Genomic DNA, 21,473 nt, shown 5'->3' with positions numbered 1-21,473 from the left:
AAGCAAGGGTATTTATTCCCTTTTCTATAATATCGACTACACATCTGTTACATTTCTGTAATGTTTGCTTTTGGTCTATAGGCTATCAGTTTGTCATCTATCCGTGAATGATGCTTTATTACTCTACGTAATGTTTGGAACTCACAACAGCACACTGCTCTTATTTTTTGTATTGTATAAATCTCACAGTAGATGATTCATTTTAAATTAAACAGAAATTACTTAAATTGTTAAAGTATTAGTAAAATTGTTTTACATTTATCTATGGAGTTTCTTTCCTTTCATTTATCGAGTTTTCCTTCTAACATCATCATTTCTAGGGGCCAGGAAGCAGATCACAGAGGATCATTGAGTCTGCTATAGGAGAGAGTCTTTTTTATACAACAGGAAGGCTGCACCTATGTAATCCAAGCAATATGGTCACCTAAACAGGGCCTGCACAATGACAACACCAATTAACATCCCATACACTTATTTTCTTCAATATCTTTTTTGCCTCGGGTCACTTTTTGATGAATTTTTCTGGTTTCCATGTGTCTTAAAACTATTTGCTTCACCTATAATTTGAAAGATTGTCTAAGAATTAGAGACAGCAGGCTGCTGTGCCTGCCCTTCAGTGCTTTAAGGTCTGTTCACTGTCTCCCAGTTTCCTTTGTTTTGGTTGAGAAATCTTCCTCGTTTTATCTCTCTCTCCCTCTGCACGTGTTATGCACCTGTGACTGCTTTGAAAATTTTCTGTTTATAGGACCAAAATGAACATTGCACCAATAAACATGCTACCCTGGAAGGTCATAACTCTAACCCCAGATAAAGGACTACATGCAACTAAGGAATGCCGGAAGCAGGAGAAAATAGTCTTCTAGGGAAGAATACTCCCATCCCAATAGGTTATTCAGTACCAAGTGGTTAGCCATGAAATCACATACATACAAGTAGCATTATATGAACTGAACAGGTAGTATTAATATATTTTAGCATATAAATATATAGATGTGTGTGTGTATTAAATTAAAGAAAAAGTGGCCAGTGGCCATGAATTTGAGAAAAAGCAGGGGGAGGGTGTCCATAAGTGTCACTGCTCTAGAAGCAGTGGGACCTGGAAGAATGGAGCCAATAAACAAGGCCAACTAAAGCCTCGTGCCCTAGCCAACATTATTGAAAACATCAGACAATTTAAACATCTAGGGTTGAGAAAAGTCACATGAGTAAAAACGTCTCATGAGTTCAAGCTATATACAATTACAAGGACAAGCCACACAAAACAAAAACATCCTTTTTCATAGAGGCATAAAAATATAGTTTAGCCACTTAACTAAGCAAGCAATAACGAGTAGTCTCACATAAATTCGCTCCTATCAGCTACTCTCGGAGGAGCACCAAAGCATTTTCCAAGAGTGATTCTGTGTTTGGAAGAAACTGAGGTCACAAGACCCTCATCTTGTTTTCTTAGAGTGTTCTCAGAAGCACTGAGATTCTTCTCACAACTCACACAATTCCATTCCTGAACAGTGTTCTGACACATAAGGGGGTTGGACGGAGGAAAGGGGGAAATGATGTAATTATATTTTAATTCAGATTCTTTTTTATAAAAAATTCTGTTAATGGACAGTTGCTTATGGAACCACAGCCAGGCAGCTGGGTTAAGCCCTCTGGCTTTTCTGAATTACTCGGCAACAAATAACTTTCTCTTTTTCATTTTTTTGATTTCTTTTTCCTCCTCTGGAATCTTGCTTGCTTTCCTGGACACTCTGCGTTTTCTCACTCTTCTGATAAATTTGTCCCCTGACCCTTTCCTCCCTGGGGCAACTTACATGCATATGGTCTCATTTTCTTTCTTCCTCTTCTCTGCTACCTTCCTTCCAACAGCTGTAGGGACTTGGAGTTTGCCTACCCTCAGTTTTTTTCCTAAAATTGAATAAAATTGTCCCCGTTTCTAAACAAAATTTCATTGGGATACTTTAAATAAATTTCAATACATACCAGCCAACCCTTCAAGGGTTTCTTTCTGTTCCCAGCCCAGTTTCCTCCAGTAATTCACACTACGTGCACATCAAACATCAGGAAATCACCTCCACGGCTTACTGATGCTGTGTTCTGATTTCCCAAGCTTTTCTCTACTTTTTGTTCCCTTTTGAGATCGTGTCTAACTCTACACACTCATACATTTGCGATTTCAAATCTCCTATTTATTCTAGCTAGAATAACTTTTATTCCAAATATTGAACACAGCATCTTTCTAGTTTCCGTGTTTCCTTTCTAGCACCCATGGCTTTGCTCACCCTGTGATTTCTTCTAACTGCAAGAGTATACTGAATGCAGTCTTAGAAAACCTCTTTCTATCCTTGCATGCTAATTTTATCATATCTCTGTTAGTTCTGACTGATTCTTACTTCCCTTAGCCCTGAGTAGTTTGCAGCAATGCAGGCATTGGGTAAGAGAAAAGGAGATGCCACACCCCTCTCTCAAGTTCTCTTCCTGTGTGTCTCTACGATAGTTGGCTTTAGAGCTCTTTGTCCATGGGTGTCCAAAAAACCTCAAAGCAATGGAGAAAAAGGAAACTAGTGATTGGGTAGGTTAATCTGCCCAATAAAGAAAAGAACCACAAGGACATAGCTAGAGCAGAGAAAGCAGACCATAATATCACACTGTGGATGTAAACACAAAAACAACAAAATGCATGCACACAGTGATGAGCTGAAAGCATGGGGTAGTCAAGAAGATAAAGGCAAAGGAAAGGAAACACTGCGAATGATGGAGTAGGGGAAACTGCCCCAAAGTTGCATTTGTAACCACCTTTGTCATTGACACTTGACAGTTGCTGTCACCTAGTGGACTTACTAGAAGTACTGCCGCTTTTTTTTTTTTTAATGCTTCAGTCATAGAAGCAAGAAGGGTGGTCACGTCCTTATCTTACAGGATTTTGTTAGCTTTTCCTTTATCCTTTGAGACAAAGGCCACACAGTCATGTATACCAAACAACTCAGTTCTGGTTCATTCTTAGACATTCAAATATATTTTTGTTCAGTTTTCCCCTTGGACAAAAGCCAATACTTTAGCTGAACAAGATTTAGCTCTGTCCTGTCACTCAAGTACTTGAGACCAAGAGCTGTGCTGAAATTCGTGAGGTGGTTCCCTATAGCAGGGCCAGGACTCAGTGGTTGTGCTCCTAGAACATGAAGATCTGAAGAATAAGAGAGAGGCACAGCTGCTAACTCGTCTCCATGAGGAACAAATTAGCGATGGCTGCAGGAGCCAACAGGGTGGATTCTGAGGACTAAATGCCTCAAGAAATGTTCGAATTATTAATTTTAAGTTTGGACAAGGACAAGCACCCCAGACAGACAAGAGGCACTTTCACTGGGGAAAAAAAATAAGTATCTGAAGCAGATAGGGATATTTGGGGAATTGCCCTATGGCAGAATGTCTGACTTTCAATTTCATTTTGAACAAAGATAGTTTCTTCTGTGTGGGAAGATAAAGTCATAGCATAGAAAAATATCACTTTTTTGTAAATGATATTTTTCCTTTGTAAATCACCTTGGCCAGCCATGACCTCAGCCAACAACACCACTAACACATGTTCAAATGACAGGCACATTACTTGGGAAGGGGAGGTGACAGAGACAAGATGCCTTGGCCCTCAGCTTGAGTTACGTGGCAGCCCTCAAAACTTTCTAGATTCTCCGTGGGAGCCGCTGCCATTCTGTGTTCAATCATAGACCAGCTTTCTCTTTGAAGAGCAGCTTAGATCTTAACAGAGCTAGGGAAGCCTGCAGAGATCTGGCTGAAGCCTATTTTGCCTCTTGTCTCCCCCACAGAGAACCATGTGCTCCAGTCATGCTGAGCTAAGCGCCGCAGCTCCTAAACAGGCTGCACATACTCTTCAGGATTTCCCACACTGCACCTTCGACAGTCTCTTTAGAGGATCCCCTCTCCTTTTCCATTCCTGTCAGGAACAAATAAATTTAACTAGCTCTTCAAGCTTGTCAGTCCTACCTCCTGAAGGACTCCCCTTGCTGAATCTTCACGGCACCCCAACTCACAGTTCTAAGCACTACACCATTCCTTAAGGTGGGGTACAGTTTGTACTATTCATAATAGCCTAGGAGAGGTGCCCATTAATAGATTAATAGATGAAGAAACTATGTTTATATGTGTATGAATGTGTGTATGTATATATGTATGTATGTATGCATGTGTGCATGCACACACAGAGACACTCAATTTGAGATTTGTTTTACAAGGTAGCAAAGGATTCTACTCAAACACAAAGGAAAAATTCAGACTAGATCCAGTTACTACAAGAGAACAGCAGGCTGTCTGAGAGAGTGGCCAAGGGCACTAGGTTACTGTTTGGGGCTTTCTTATTTAAAATATACATTTTTTTAAATTTCAAAATAGAGTTTTATTCAGCTGTAAAATTATTTGCAGGAAATGGATAGAACTAGAGATCATGTAAAACAAAATAAGCCAAAATCAGAAAGACAAATGTCATATTTTCAGTATAAGCAGAACTTAGAATTTTGAACAGGAGAGAGGCACCTTAAGAGAGAAAAGAGCAATGAGCAAGAGAGGGTAATGGAAAGTAAATAAAAATACCATGTATGTTTTCCTCATATGTATTATATGAATGAAACATGAAAGAAAAGGAACTTTGAGAAGAGAAAGGGGGCCAGTGAAGGAGCAGTCATGAAGATAATTAGAGAATATTCATTAGAGAATGTTCAAACACAATGGTATATATGAATTAAAGTAGCAGGAGGAAACTGATTATTCTACATACTGCAATACAAGTTCATTTCATAAACTGAAATATAGCTTTAAAATACCTTTAAAATGCATGTGGGACAGCTCAATGGTAAAAGACACTTGCCAGTCTGGTGACCCTAGTTCAACCCTGGGACATATACATGGAAGGAGAAAACTGACATCTGCCACTTGTCCTCTTACACACACACACACACACACACACACACACACACACACACACACACTCACACACACACCATGACACATACAATAAATAATTTAATTAATTAAATTAGAAATATTCAAATCTTTGAGAAACTCAATAAAGAAAGTAATTATGCAGCTTCCTTATGTGTAGCTGCAAAAATAAATCTTATTAAATTCTAAAATCAACAGAAAGAATCCTAAACAAGCTTTGTGTTCTCCTAGACAATCTCAATTCTTTAAAAATATATTATAATCCCCTTTATACACAGGAAGATGTTTTACCTCTCGAGTCTTATTTATCTAAGTAACCACTACATAATAGGTACTCAAAAGATTTCTTGAGTGCAGTAATGACTCATTAGACATTATACTTGGATTTTAATAGGCTTTCATTTTCTCTTGGCAAAAAGTCCGTTTTCCAAGCCTTTTTTTTCATTTTTCCTTTTATATAATGTCATTTAATGAAGACACAGTTCTTATGTGTAATTGCATAAACATTTACATGAAAGAACAAAGTGAATGAAAATAAAGAGTTGAGTAGAAATGTAACTTTTTCTTTATGTTTTAAAGCCTTGAAAGTCATTACTGAATGCAGTTCTGGGGTGGGGACTAATTCAGAATTTCCTACACATTGGTTTGCTGTGCCTGAATGTTCTCATTATCATGATGACTGCTGTAGCATAGTTAAGGGGGACCTAAATTACTAGGATATTATACCCCAGGTCAGGAAGCAGAAGCTATGGGTGCTCAGCTCACTTTCTCCTTTTAATGCAGCCCAGGACCTCAGCCTATGAGAAGGGTGACACCCAGTCACCTTGTGGGAACTCCTAGTTCAATTACCCTAACCTAGATAATCTCACAGACATGCCCAGTGGCTTGTCTCATGAGTGAACTCTTCAGTTTAGAACCCTTACATTCTGCCTCCAGGCCTGTGATTCTTATGGAAGATAATCTGCAGCAAAGGCTGGCCTAAAGCAATCATGAGCAGCCACAATGAGGCTGTCTCTTTTTTGTTGTTGTTGTTGTTCAAATACATTTCCTGTGCCCAGTTATTTCCATTTTTCTTCCTCTAAATATATCTTTGTTATAAAGTTAGACATGCACCATCAGTTTGGGTCTAGACTGGTGCATGATTTTAGAATCCAAACTTTAGACAGTGAAAACTGATAAAACTTGGGACTGGAAGATGGCTCCAAGATTAAGAGCACTGGATGCTCTTCCAGAAGTCCTGAGTTCAATTCCCAGCAACTGCATGGTGGCTCACAACTGTCTATATTCCGATAGGATATGATGCCCTCTTCTGATATGCAGATGTACATGCAGTCAAAACCCTCACATATATAAATAAATAAATCATTAAAAAGGAAAAATCTATGAAACTAAATTTTTTAAACAATTTTTAGCACCTTTCATAACACTAAAAGAAAGCCTAATAATCAAGACTTTATGGTCTTAAAGGACTACATAGATAATGACCTATATGTAAACAGATGTCCAAGATTCGAAGCTCTTATTCTCTTCCTGCTGTTGCCTCCAAGATCTGGTAGATGTTCCTCTACTCATGAACTCAGAGGCAGCACTAAGTGGACTCAGTAGTTTTAAAATAAAAAAAAAGCACACGAAATTGTGAGGGAAAGGGGAAAAAGGGAAGAACTGGGCAGTGTATTTGACAAAACACATTGAGTGCATTATGAAATTCTCAAACAATAGAAAATATGTAGGGAAAGTAACTTGAAGGTAAAGACAATAAATAAAGAGATAAGAGAAAAGCATGTCTGTTCCATTGCCCAGGGCCTGCCTGTAGAGAGAATTCTTTCCAACAATAAAAGAAAAAAAAAGGCCAATAAAATCATCGAAGGGATCTAATCATCACACACTATTTGATAAACACATGAACTAGACCAAGATAACTGCCTACTAGTGTTCTTTGATTTATATTTAAAGTAAAACATGGTTCTCTCATGTCCAAATCCAGCACATTCTATTGGACTTTCATATTCAAGAAAGGAAATTTATAATTGCTGCTAGCTTACCTACCAGAAAGGTGGAAGGGTGGATTTTAACACTCAGAAAATGGCGTGTGAACTCTGAGCAAGAGCTGTGCCTGAGGACAGGTTTCCCCTGAAAAAGGATGCCCAGAAACACCACTGACCTCAGAAACTCAGGGTATCAGAATCAGAGCAGAAAAAAGCTCAGCATAAACCACATATTAACTTATTAATTTCAAACAGGAAGTAAACAGCCAGTGTTATGCCTTGACAGTTATCAAAGCATCTGAGGTCTCCTCAGTGGTTCAGAAATATCTCCTAGCATTTGCTTCTTATAGCCCCAAATCTCAGAAGTCTTTGGAGTTAAAAAAATAAATCCCATTTTTTTTCTGTAAGGATTATAAGATATATCTGAAAATATAAAAGCTCTTGTTTTATAACTTTTCCTGCTGAGGCATGAACAAGCATCCATTCAGTAAAGATAGGAGGGCACAGGTTATAGGCCAAAGAATTGAGTCAACCCAAGCTCAGCAAACTAATGAATTTGCTGGGATTATTTATAGAAGTATAAGTAGAAACTTTTGTCCTGCCTGGTCCCACAGCCATTCAGAAACACACAGAGACCTACATTAATTATAAACTGGTTGGCCTATTAGCTCAGTTTTATTATCAACTAGCTCTTGCAACTTAAATTAATAATTCTTGTCTATGTTTAGTCACATGGCTTGGTACCTTTTCTCAGTGCAGCATTTTTATCTTGTTTTCTTTGTGTCTAGGTGATGAATGCAGACTGAGCCTTTCTTCTTCCCAGAATTCTCCTAGTCAGGTTGCCCTATACTTCCTGCCTGGACACTGGCTAATCAGTGTTTTAATAAACTCGTATGACTGTCAAGTCTTTACTAAGTATAAGAGCATTATCCCACAGCATAGAAGCATGGTCGAAACATTCATAAGAGGAACATGAATGATTTAAAGACTGCTGAGTCACCCTAAAGCCCACCCAAACACATGATGACAAGAGCTGTATTTCTGAAGCCCCTTCAGGAGCTATAGGGGGATTAGCCCATTAGAGTCCCTTCAGCTCAGCAGTTGTTACAGCTTTAGATGACCCTGAGAAGAAACCCTGTGAATTTTGTTACTTTGTCTTTCTGACCCTTAGAAGCTTCCTTTTTCTCTCAGACCTTGTTTTGTTTACTTCCTGAGTCTCATAACCCACCTTGGTTCTCCACACACCACACCCACACCCACACCCACACGGGCACCCTTGCCCTACCCCATCCCTTCTGTGCTTGCTTTCACTTGGCTGTTCCACTCTTTGAGCTACAGTCAAAGAATTCTTTCTGAGAAGTAATCTAGAGATACTGAAGAGTCACTCAGTTTTCTTCTCTGCCGTAGTGCTCACTGTCACTTGTCATCTGAGGTCTAATATATGACACATGATATTATTTTATTTTATCTGAATTTTTGGTTGTGTGGGGATGATAGGATAATCTTGCTTAGTGTTGAAGTGCCAAGCACCTTCCTCCTTCCAGACACTACTTTCAGATAGATACTTTAACATTGTTATCGTGCACATGACGATGAAATAATTTCGAAACTAAGACCAACTCTACAACTTTAACCTAAGTCACTCAGTATTTCCAGCCTGAAAGTCTTGTTTCCTTATGGCTCCTGGGCTTGGAATAAGTCAGTAATTCTCAGTTCTGTTTTATCCCCAGCATATCTCAGAGACTCCCTATGAGGTCTTCCGAGGGGCATGGGAAGAGTGGGTTGGTGCCCTTTCTTTAGAGGATGAGATAAAGGAGGTGGTGTAGAATAAAGGTCTTTGTTGGGATATACCTATTCCTCAGCTGACATTCTGGAGTAGATGAGCCAATTCTACAAAGATCTGCTGAGAAATATGTGTAACCATGTTGAGTTCTATGGCAGGGGCTAATATTAGTAAGACTAGTTTGAATAAATCTTAATAGTATAAAATGTTTAGTGATGGTGTCGAGGATTATGCTAAAAATAGTCTAAAGAGTGCAACAGTGGAGATAATGTGGAATTGCCATCAAAATGCTAGGATACATTGAATTATAACATTTCTTTCTAAGATCGCACATGTTTTAAAGCACAGAAATTCAAGAATACGTGATGTGGCATATTGCATTGGCAATTTAATTCTGGAAGCAATCCTTAGATCTCTGGAAACTGGTAGGCAATTCAATCCACAGAAAATGATTATAGGTCTTTTTGTGTTTTACAAATTTATTTTCAAGATAATTCTAAACTATGCAAACTGTTCTAAATATATCAGAAGACCCATATATCAGCTTAGTAAAAATTCATAGTCAATGGTATTTATCCATAATTCATTGGCTACAAATAGGAGCTAATTTGTGTGTGTTATGCTTTAGAGACAGTTAAACACTGACATCACTTTTTCTGCAGTGAGCTAGAATGCCCAGTAATTTTCCCACTTAGTAGACTTTTTCATTTCTTACCTACTCAGTCTAATATAATTAATGCATTTATGGATTAAGTGCCTCAGACTGTGAAACAGTTGGCCCAGAAATCCCACTAATCACTAATTACTGTCGATTCTTTGGAAAATCATGTTCAGTGTGCAGACCCAGGACTTTCTACTCTAGTTAAAGGCTTTCTGAGTGGGATGTGCAGAACTTCAGCCAATCTACACAAGCTGATGCTGGCACAGCTAAGTGGCACCGCGATTTAATCAAAGTGTGCATCACCAAGGACTCACGGATTAAAACACATGCTCTGGATGGGAATGAAAAGAATTGTTTAAGTGCGAGCTAGCAACAGACTGGGCTTGCTGGCTAACCCAAGCTCACATGGCTACCGCTCCACTCTCCCAAGCTTTACTATAAAAGCATAGGGTTTCCTCTGTGCCTTGAGTTGTGTTTCACGTTTTTCCAACTGTTCTTTATTAATAAGACTATTACCCAATAAAAGAGAACAGAGATAAGATTCTCAAGAGAAACATGGCCAATTTTATACTGTGACCATGGGTAAAATGGAATTGTGTCCCTGGTACATACTCTCCTATGGCCAGAAGATAATGGCCTCTCCTCTATGTGCCCCAATTACTTAGAGAAGTTCTCCTCTCAGCCACTATAGAGTCTTGTTTAATAGTTCCAGGGCAAGCTTGACTTTTTAACTAACTACTAGTTTAATTCTGATGAAAGTGACCATAGATTGTTTCTTAAGAAAAAATGGAAGTGAACTTCATTTTTCAAATTCTCACTGCTCTGTGTAACTTTGTTCAAAATTTAAATGTTTTCCTATGTTTAAAAACTAATACATACAGATATTGTTATTATCACTATTATAAATTATTTAAAATAAAACATCTTTCTCCTGTCCCTCATCTACATGCTTTATCACTAAAAGAATCTATTCAATTTAAAATTTCTGTACCTGTCACATCCTCAGAATGAAATTCATATGCCAGCAAATGCTCCCAAGAAAGCAAGAGAGATTCAATTTTTTTTAAATTCTTAACACTCTACCAAAATGCATATGCCCTACCCTTCTGGATGCCATAGAGCAACATCCTACCCTAAGAGATGTTTCTGGGCTCCCCCGCCCCATGGCAGCAGTGGGAGGTGTCTGATTAGCACATGAAATAGTGACTGACCCTGAGAAGCAACTATTGTAAAATCCATGTGATTTAGGAGCCAATTGCTGTGTCACATGAGACCATGAAGAGCTGTTTGGTATGTGCAGCCTATGGCAACTCTTTTTGACATCTCTTGTTGCCTTTCCTCTATCTATCATTTCTTCACTCCACATTCCCATGGTGAAGAGTTAATTATCAAGACACGGTTGGTATATGCGTTCCCATTCCCTTAGGTTCCAGCATTAGATCAGTAGTGGAGGAAAAGACACTGCAGGTCCAGTATCTCCTTGTACTAAGCTCCACCCTCCCAATAGCTTTATGAGCAACAAAGATATGTCTTAAAATTCCATATACCTGTATCTTTTTCTCTTGCTCAAAGCTTCGGAACTTCTATAATATTCTAGTTGTGTTTCTATTGCTGTCGTGAAACACCCCGGCATAAAGCAACTTATGGAAGGAAGAGTTTATCTTAGCTCACAATTCCAGGGTACAGTCCAGCATACCAGGGAACTGAAGGTGACAGGAGCTTAAAATAGCTGGCAACATCACCTCCACCATCAAAACCAGCAAATGCGTGCATGCAAGTTTCTGCATAGCCTTCCTTCAGCACTCTCCTATAGCTCAGGGCTGCAAGCACAGGCAATTTTGCTGCCCACATTCAGGGTGAAACTTCCCCCACAAATTAACCAAACTAAGGCATCCCTTCACAGATGTGTCCACAGGAAAACCTGACCTAGGCAATCCTTCACATCAAATTGATAATTAAAAATATACACTACATATATAAAGAGTCTGTTATATTTATTGAAGCCCGTCATGTAGATTCCAGTGTTCATGACACTGGAACCTAATAGTACATTTTTTCTATCAGTCTTTACATGAGCCTTTCTGTTGGTCAATTCTATTTCATGAACTTATAAACAGTCACCAAATTTTCCCGCAACTCAAGAAATGTAGAAATTACTTGAATTCCCAGTGAAAGAGAATATTTGAACACAGAAACACTCTAAATTACTGGGTAATTATGCCAACTCTGTACTCATTCTCCTCTGGCAATTTAAACCATGGTTCAGAACTCACGTCAATGCTATACTGGCAACCCAAGATGTAAAGAAGCTACCCAGATCATTCTATTTTATCTGTGGGATATTCTCATAAACCAACTCCAGAATGATGAGTCCAGAGCTGTGCAGTTTTGAAAGGAGACAAACATATACCAAAGAAATCCCAGACTGCTATGCTACTTGAACACATGAAAAGAGATTTCACGCGTGTGAACTATGAGAGCTCTTCTTAACCTTTGTCCCCTTGCTCCAGCCTTCCCTTTGCACAAAAGCTTTCATCTCATCCAGCCCAGAACCTTCTCTTTGGTACCATTCTACCTGAGCCCTCACCTCATGATCCCTTTCATGTCACATACTTTTCAGAAAATGCCCCTGGCAGCTTATCCATCCCCACCAAGATGTCCACTGTGAGATGTGCTTGATTTCCCTCCAGGATTGCATTACCCTTTGCTCTTCTCCAGCTGGTTGCAGGAAAGTGAGGTAGATGCTCAGCAGGCAGTATCACGTGATTTTCCTTCCATCATGTGTATGGGAAAATGGCAGTACTGTTGGGAGGGTGGCAAAGGAGAGCAAGAGAAAACGGTGATCTCCAGACTTAAATAATTTTGTGTTTTATCACCTCAGTATAATGTAAAATTTCCAGAAAATGGTCTATAAGTAGCATATTAGCATAGCTCTCCACAGTCACTGCAAAGATTTTGTGTGTTGGCATTTTTATGTTTAATGCTCATTTTGGTGATGCTCACATACTTCACCAGGCTTTTAAACAACTGTTTATTCCTACGCCCTTAGAGTCTGTGGGAGGAGAGGCAGGCAAAGACCCATGCCCTGGGCCTGGGAGATACAGAGCTCATGCGGCAGTGACATGGCATACAGACTAGATGTGGATCATTACTTTTCATATCATCTGCAGATGGCCTCGGAGCCTGATGTCCCATCACACGTGCAGGTTCTGATGATACAGAGTGCAGCCTGCATGTCTACCAATGTCTCCCTCCTTACATGGTCTGGCTGGTCTGAATTTTTTTTTAAGGCAGGAAAAATATTTAATATCCTTTCTGAATATGTCCCCCAAAGCAGCTAGAACACTGGAGAGAATTGCTGTGGGACAATGGTCTGTACCATATCAATTGTATCTTAATAAAATGCTGATTGGTCAGTAGCCAGGCAGGAAGTATGGTGGGGCAACCAGGCAGGAAGTAGAGGCAGGGCAATGAAAACAGGAGAATTCTGGGAACAGGAAAGAGTCAGTCTGCAATCATCATCCAGAAACAGAGGAAGACAGACACAGAGCAAACAACATGTGACTGCCTCACTGAAAAAGGTACCAAGCCACGTGGCTAACACAGACAAGAATTATGGGCTATTATAAGTTATAAGAGTAAAGAAGAAGCCTGAGCTAATAGGCCAATCAGTTTATAATTAATGCAGGCCTCTGTGGATTTCTTTGGGACTGAATGATTGCAGGACCAGGTGGGACAGAAACCTCAGTCAACAGAGGATTCTTCTGTCATTTGAACATCAATCAGTTTCATGGTTGGAAGCCAAACAGTTCCACCAAGAAAATTTTTTACTGTACGACAGGATGCCTGACTATCCTCTCACTGTTAAGAAGGGGAAGCAGACTCCATTCCTGTTCGGTTGTGTTGCCTTCCGCAACTATTCCTCTCCTGCTCTGTGTTGGTAAGGATCAAAAAAGACTATTGGTCATGCCCAAAGATACTGGTGGCCTACTTAGGGCTCAAATGTTGCCTTGTCCTTTTCTACTTAGGCCCAAAAGGCCTAAATCTCCCCTGAAATATAACAAGAAAATGAATACTATACATAAAACCTGGTTTTTAATTCCTGAAAAATGGATCTATTGACTGACCTGCTCAATTTATTATCTGAATTGTAAGCCCAGGCTTGCAATTAGACACTTTGTTGATGAGTTTCCCTATGATAAGATTAATTTCATAGCAAATTTGTGTTGGGTAGTTACATTAACCAAATTTAAGGTGAAAATTTGGAAAAGAGCCATCCTATATGTGAGACATTGAGAGAATGCTTAAAATTTAGACAAAAGTTGTGATGACCATTGTTAAGGCCATGGCATCTATGCAAACTCTCCCTTTGAAATAGATCATGAATGAGAGTTTTGCATATTCATGAAACCAGGTTGCAACAGAAGATATGTCTTACTGAGGGCGTTTTGTTTCAATAAATCAAAATAGGGCTTAGTATCAAAAATAAAACTTAGTATTTTGTGTTTATATATCAATATTAGGCTTGGGCTTTGTGGAATAAAGCTGCTCCCCCCCCTAATATTTTAAAGGGTTCTAGTGATTTTCTGTTCTTGATGTTATTTGCCAAGATATGATGGAGGTCTTCTCTGGGAGCTTTGGTACACCAGATGTAGGAGATTCCCCCTTAATCTGTGTCTCAAACAACCCTGCCTGCCCAGACAACTGAGTAACTTACATCCTAATCCTTCCATATAAATTTTACTTGACATTTTTCAAAAACTGGGATTTACAACCTTACTTCCCCTCTTTGCCACAGAGCAGACAGGTTTGAAGAATATATTTTCTCTCTCACTCTCTCTTCTCTCTCTCTCTCTCTCTCTCTCTCTCTCTCTCTCTCTCTCTCTCTCTCTCTCTCCCCCTCACCCTGTCTCTCTCTCAAGAATATTATATGCAAGAATGTAATTTGAGGGCATGAAGAGATGACTCAGCAGCTAAAAGTACTGGCTACTCTTCCAGAGGACTTGGGTTCACTTCCAGCACCCACATGGCAGCTCATAATGGCCTGTGACTCTTGTTCCAGAAAATCAGACATTTTCTTAGACATGCATGCAGGCAAAACACCTATACACAAAAAGTAAATAAGACAAAATTTAAAAAAAATGTAATTTGAAGAAGCTCACCTGGATGGTATGACAGTGATGCTGGGGGGCGGGGATGTGAGGGGGTTTGGAAGTAAAGAGGACCAGTGTGGTCTTGGCAATGGTGTTCAGAGTTGAGGGGAAATGGTTTCAAGGGCTGAGTGTGGTGATGCAATTATAGACACAGATCATGTACTCTGAAAAAAAACAGGAAGAAAGGATTCATTCAAATTGTTGACATAAACAAATGAACAGAGACATTTAACCTGATATAAACATAACCTTCTCTCTCTCTCTGTGTGTGTGTGTGTGTGTAAGCATCATCTGGCACCCAAAAAACAAACGCAAATTTAATGTTTTCAGGGATAAGAAGAGTAACTATAATTTATGTTTTAAAAGACTGAGAAAGAGCATCTAGTCTAAAGGGGAGAAGAAGAAAGAAATTCAGGTCTGGAGTGATGGATCAGCAGTTAAGAGCACTGACTACTATTCCAGGGGATCCAGGTTCAATTCCCAGCACCCACATGGAAGCTCACAACTGTCTGTAACTCCAGGATCCACAACCCTCACACAGACATACATATAGGCAAAAAACCAATAAAGTAAAAATAAATTCATAAAAGAAAGAAATCCACCGTGATAAAAAAAAAAGATGTATTGACATCGTACTATGGTATGTACACTAGTGCTCTCTGTACTACCTACAAAAGTGTTCATTAAAATCTGCCTGTGGCTTTGGTGCCTCAGAATTTAGGTATAGGTTGTGGGTATAGGAGGAAAAGGTATACTACTGTTGTTGCTGAGAGCAGACTTAGGGTAGGACTAAGGCTGAATAAAGTACTGTGTGACGACACCCAGTAGTGGTCCATGCCCACTGCCACTGTATTTATGTCTGTCTATCTATCCATGCATATATCTGTTTGTTCATCTATTTATCATTTATCTATCTTGTAATTGGGAAAGAAAAATAAAACTGTGAAAACTGAGCTATAATCACATTTTTCCTACCATTTACGTAGCCTTTCAAAATAAGGTTCTTACAGCAGTGAACATTAACCCATCAAGCCATGATTTACTTGTATTCAAACAACGGCTGTAATTTCTGACTTGATTGATGGAATCATGTGTTCTATATCACCCACCCAAAAATATGGACAAAGGCTGAGAAGCTTGTCTTGTTACGAGCTACATCCCTCCCTTCGTCTCCTGGATACCGCTTCCCCTGCCTAAACATTTTGGCCCTTTCATCAACACAACACAGTCCAGGGTGCAGTCTCCCAAGAAATGACAAAGATTCAGTTAAAGCTTATAGACACTGCACAGGCTCAAATTTCAAATGTTTGTATATAAATCAATTATTTTCAACCTTGGCAGCCTTTTCCCCCATTGAAGCTATGTTATAAATGTGTAGGCAACTTCATAAATCTTTGATCTAAACAATCTTTAAAATACATTCTCTTTACCTAGTAGAATGGATTTTTCTCTTCTTTTGAGCTTGGCATATATTTTGCTAGGTCAATAGGATTGAGCCTTTGGTATTATAACTCAATCTATGGAAGGAGATGTTATTTGATAAATAAACTGGGATTGGTACAATGAAAATTCGCACACTAGAAGCGGTGTAGGACCTTTTCTACATAATCCATCTTGGAGGATAGATTAGACCATAGTGAGATCTTTTTCATGCCCCACTTCCCTTCACATACAACTGTGTGCAGGCTAAACACAAATGCAGGATGTTGAATGAAAGCAAGGTAGCAATATTGAGAAATGAGTAATGGAGAAGAGGAATGCTCGAGGAAGAAGATAGTTGATACTATTGTTAAGTGTTGCTCGTGTGCCTGTGAGCTACTGATGGTCAGCAGAGTTAAAGGATAGTACTGTACAATCCCCCTCAGAATAGTAGAAAGGTACTAAGAAAATATATTTCACCCTGGGGCTTCTCTGGAGCTTCCATACCTGGGTGAGGGAGGTCTTATGTGTTTGCTCCATATAGAGGAGTGACACTCTGAACCCTTTAGTTCAGACAGAAGCACTGAAGAATTAACAGCAAAGAGTAATCATGGACAGAGGAGATTAATAGGGATATGTAGCAGCAGTCGGAATCATACAGTTTATATAAAATTAACTCCAAGGAGCATTTTGGTGTTTCCCACTGTGTAGACTCCCTAAACTAGGCTTCATGAAAAAATATAGAGAAAACTCCTGAGGTTCTGATTCATCTAAAATCATGTCTGACAGATGAACTGCAGACATTTTCCAATGAGGGCCCCAAGAACTTTTAGGGTTATATAAAAATCACCTATACCTATCAGCAGTTTCATTTGCCAGATTTAAGAAACTCAGAGCAGTTTGGTTATAAAATTAACTCTATAAATACAGCTTAGGACATATCCCGACAACTGTTCATTACAGTTCTTGACACTGATACTCTTCGGGGCCCTTCTGTAAGTGAAAAACAGATGGCAGAATTAGAGGTATGAGGGTTTATAATTCCTGTCAAAGTAAGGGAAAACTACTGAGGAAACATACTTAGCCCCGGGGCTTCTCTGCAGCTAAGTTTCCAGACTTCTTTGTTTTTTATTGAAAAAAAATTCCTGCCTCCTCCCAGCCTCCCATTTCCCTCCCCCTCCTCCCACTCCTCTCCCCCTCCCTCTCCAGTCCGAAGAGCAGTCAGGGTTCCCTGCCCTGTGGAAAGTCCAGGGTCCTCTCCCCTCCATCCAGGTCTAGGAAGGTGAACATCCAAACTGGCTAGGCTCCCACAAAGCCAGAACATGAAGTAGGAACAAAACCCCATGCCATTGTCCTTGGCTTCTCATCAGCCCTCATTGTCCACCATGTTCAGAGAGTCTGGTTTTATCCCATGCTTTTTCAGTCACAGTCCAGCTGGCCTTGGTTAGCTCCCAATAGATCAGCCCCACTGTCTCAGTGGATGGGTGCACCTCTCATGGTCCTGACTTCCATGCTCATGTTCTCCCTCCTTCTGATCCTCCTTGGGACTTTGGGAGCTTAGTCCGATGCTCCAGTGTGGGTCTCTGTCTCTATCTCTATCCATCGCTAGATGAAGGTTCTATGGTGATATGCAAGATATTCATCAGTATGGCTATAGGATAGGGTCATTTCAGGTTCCCTATCCTCAGCTGCCCAAGGAACTAACTGGGGACATTGCCTTTCCAGACTTCTTAACTCTAGAACTTCTTAACCTTTTGGCAAAAGGGGAGGCTGAAGGAGAAAGAACTGCCCTAAAAGCTTTGATCACACTAAATCCAAATGTGAAGAGATTGCCTTTTCTCTTTTTCTATCTCACCCCTCTCTCTCTCTTTCTCTCTCTTTCTCTCTCTCTCTCTCTCTCTCTCTCTCTCTCTCTCTCTCTCTCTCTCTCTCTTTTGGTAATTTACACATGAGAGGAATGCTATTTTCAGCTAAATATTTGGTTTACATTAAGACGACCCCAGATCTGGGTGTTGGTGTCCTGGAGACCACATACAATGTTTCCAAACCATGCTCCTGAGGAAGATGAAAATAAGGTACAAATTTGTGAAAACAGCCGAAAATCAGCTCAATCTGACTTCAGCTGTAAGAATGCCAATAATACCCTCATGTATAAAGGATCAGTTTCTCATCAGTCCAAAGTCATTGTTTGCCTCAATACCTTTATTCAATACTTATCCCACCTAACCTTGGGAAGCCCCATGATTTCCCAGAAAGACAATGTCTTGCCACTGGTCATCAGTCTCTCATTATCTGAGAGCCTTTCCTCTGGCCAAGTCTCAGGTCACCACTGGGGCATAAAGTGTAGCATCTCTGAGACCTAAGTAAGGGACATCATTGGACTCTTTATTTCTCAGGCATGAGGCTCTCCCAAAGTTACTGTACTTGTTTTTACTAGAGGATTGGGAATAATGGATTGAAATTAAAACACAGAAAAATAATTTAAAGTCAAATATCAATATCATTGTCCTTTATGCTGGAGTCCTGGAGAGCAGAATCAAACACAGAATTTAGTGTGCAAGATGGAGTGCTCTTGTGACCCAAGCTGGGGAAAGATGTAGTAATAGGAGCAGCGAGGTTGCGTTCCGGCCTCTCCGGCTCACACATGGCTAGCTTATGCCCCGAAATAATTACACGGAAATTGTATTCTTTTAAACACTGCCTGGCCCATTAGTTCCAGCCTCTTATTGGCTAGCTCTTACATATTGATCTAACCCATTTCTAATAATCTGTGTAGCCCACGAGGTGGCTTACCAGGGAAGATCTTAACCTGCGGCTGTGTCGGGTGGGAGAATCATGGCGACTGCCTGACTCAGCTTTTTTCTCCCAGCCTTCTGTTCTGTTTACTCCACCCACCTAAGGGTTGGCCTATCAAATGGGCCAAGGCAGTTTCTTTATTAATTAACCAATGAAAGCAACAGATTAGAAAGAAATCACTCCCACATCAGAAAGAAAGATAACAAGCCAAATATATAGCCTAAACCATACTTGATCTTTTATAAAAGGAAACCAATTCTTGCTAGAGTAGCTTCATGGAATAACTGAGAAGATATCACTATGTTAGCTGAAATAAGTCAGAGGCAAATCAACACTTGCTGCACAATCTCATCCACATGTGGAATGCCAAAAAGTTAAACTCCTAGTAGTTCCCAGGAGCTGGGCTTTCAGGACAAACATAAGAACGTCCACTAAGCAGACAAAGTTTAGTTTTAACCTCTAGAGAGATATGTACAGGATGATGTACAGTATACTGAAAATGCAGTAAGATTATTCTGCATACTTAAAATGTATATTTTCTCTAGCACGCCTAAGGATGAGTCCATAATATAATTGCAGGTTAATTAGTGTCGCTGGAGAATCATTTCACAATGCATGCTTTTACTGCAAGATTGCGTCATACACCTTAAATATAACAAAGGCTGATAATACCTCAATCAAAAAGTAATTCTTTGGATTTAAGGGAGGGTGGCAAGGAAGGAGAGTGACTAAGAACAAAATGTAATTGCATACATGTATGAAAATGTGGTAATGAAACGCATTATTTGAATGCTGCTAGGTTAAAATAATTTAAAATGAAATTTTTAAAAATTAAAAATTTAGTTTTCCTTGATGATACATTTTATTACTGATTCTTTACTTACACTGAAATAGTGCTTGCTTTGCCTACACTAAATTATAAATAGAAACAATGGGTCAAGAAGGAGTCTTCCTTTTCCAAAGCAATTATAAGCAATTTTGTACGCATGTGTACATTTATTTTTATCCTTCCTATGATAAACAAATAATAAATGAAATAAGTTCTCATAAGCTTTTAATGATGTGAGGGTCTCATTTACTTGTGGTGTATTTTATAATTTCATATGTATATATATATATATATAATCTTTCAATAAATAGACATTTTCAATGACTAAAATAATCCATTTAATTCTCCTCTTTCTCCTGTATATACATATTTCCTCAAAAAATTTTGAACTAGTGAATTATAGATGTACTTTCTGGATTCAGGAATGATTTTAGAAGTACCAGAAATGCTTATCAATACTACATTTCACAAACAGGTTGAAGAAGATGAACAGAAAATACAGCAACCATTTCTGAGGTTGCACCCTGAGGTTCCAGCTTCTGTGTATGTGACACGTCTTTGAGTCTACATAAACCCTCAATGTAATCCCCATTACATGGATGAGGGATTTAGAGCTCAGAGGTATTAGCTTATTTCCTCAAAGCACTAACGTTTAATCTGAAACTCACAAATCCACAGCAACATCGGGCTTCATTCACCCTTTCCACCACAATGGACCACAGTAAAATGTCTTTAAACAGTGAATACTCCTGAGCCTTGGAAGGATCACTTTGGCCTCTTCAACCTTTAGTATCTCACCTCTTAATTCAATTATTTACATCTATATATGCTACAAATTGTATGATGTACTGACGCTGGGCCAGTTGATTTTGTATGGCTACATGGATTGTTTATTTTGAGAAAAGAGAAAACTTGACTCTGGGTAATTTTTCATGTCATCCAATTCTAGTTTTAGCTTCAAACCTACTTAGACATATAGGCTAAAAGTCCTGGTAGCATCTCAAAATGTCTGTGTTCTTTTTATAAGAAAGTGAAATGAAATTATTCAAAGTCTGGAAGGAATTTTATGTTGGGACAATAAATTGAGAGAAAATGTGAATCCATTCATTTCCTACTTTAATTGAAAGGACACCTGCAGGTTTTATTGATTAGGCATCTTAGCAATAAGTCTGCTTCCTTAATTAGTTCTCTTGCAATTACATAGAGATTAATTTTCACCCTGAGTATCAAATCATAGGAATCAAATAAAAATATTTATTGAGTGTCTACTGAGTGTGAGACACTGTGAAATGAAAATTAGAAAAAGCTAATGAGGTCATCCTGTTGTCCTCCATTTAAGGATGCTGCTTGTCTTTTCTGATATTCTTTCTAGGTCCCTGTTGGACATAACCGTGACCATCCTTGATTATACAAGGAACTTTTCCATAGAACTTTGTTTTTCCAGATGACCATGGATCCTTTATCCACCTGCATGGAACCCTCCTATTCTCACCTACAAATCACCCACTATTTGAATACCCTTAAGATGAACACATGGTAAAGACACACACTGCTTTTCTTTCTCCAATTCTGTTACCTTTTCTGGTCATAGTTCTCTGGTTTTCACATTGAAAATCTGTTTACATCATTCCCAGCCAAAGAGCATAAAGAATCTAGTATGAGTCCCACAATCTAGAAGAAATCACCAAACCCAAGCATAATTTGGCATAGCCTCATCCACTGTGAATGATTTTGTGATGAACACATGATCTCTGAACCCTTTTCTGTCTTTTTTTTTTTTTTTTTTTGGTGGTAGGGGGATCATTGAGCCCTGTCCTTTTGTTATAATTGTGTCTAAGTCTGGGTCTTCTGATGGTCACTATGTAGATAAAGTTCACCATTGTGGGGAGCCGAGGAAGCC

General features: G+C 39.2%; 1 long non-coding RNA gene across 1 annotated transcript in view; it reads right to left on the bottom strand.

Annotated features, from left to right (window-relative positions):
• Window positions 1–12,078: 12,078 nt before the first annotated feature.
• Window positions 12,079–21,473, bottom strand: part of LOC126505768 (uncharacterized) — a 69,799-nt gene continuing 60,404 nt past the window's right edge. The window contains exons 3-4 of the long non-coding RNA XR_007592977.1: window positions 14,539–14,693; window positions 12,079–12,178 (exon numbers count right to left, since the gene is read on the bottom strand). This is a non-coding gene — a long non-coding RNA (uncharacterized lncRNA). The remainder of the gene's footprint in view (window positions 12,179–14,538; window positions 14,694–21,473) is intronic.

Source organism: Alexandromys fortis, unplaced genomic scaffold (genome assembly GCF_014885135.2).
Source record: "Alexandromys fortis isolate MF-2015 unplaced genomic scaffold, M_Fortis_MF-2015_v1.1 scaffold_4, whole genome shotgun sequence".
NCBI lineage: Eukaryota > Metazoa > Chordata > Mammalia > Rodentia > Cricetidae > Alexandromys > Alexandromys fortis.
The sequence above is the reverse complement of the archived record's forward strand: the minus strand, read 5'-3'. Positions and strand labels throughout refer to the sequence as shown.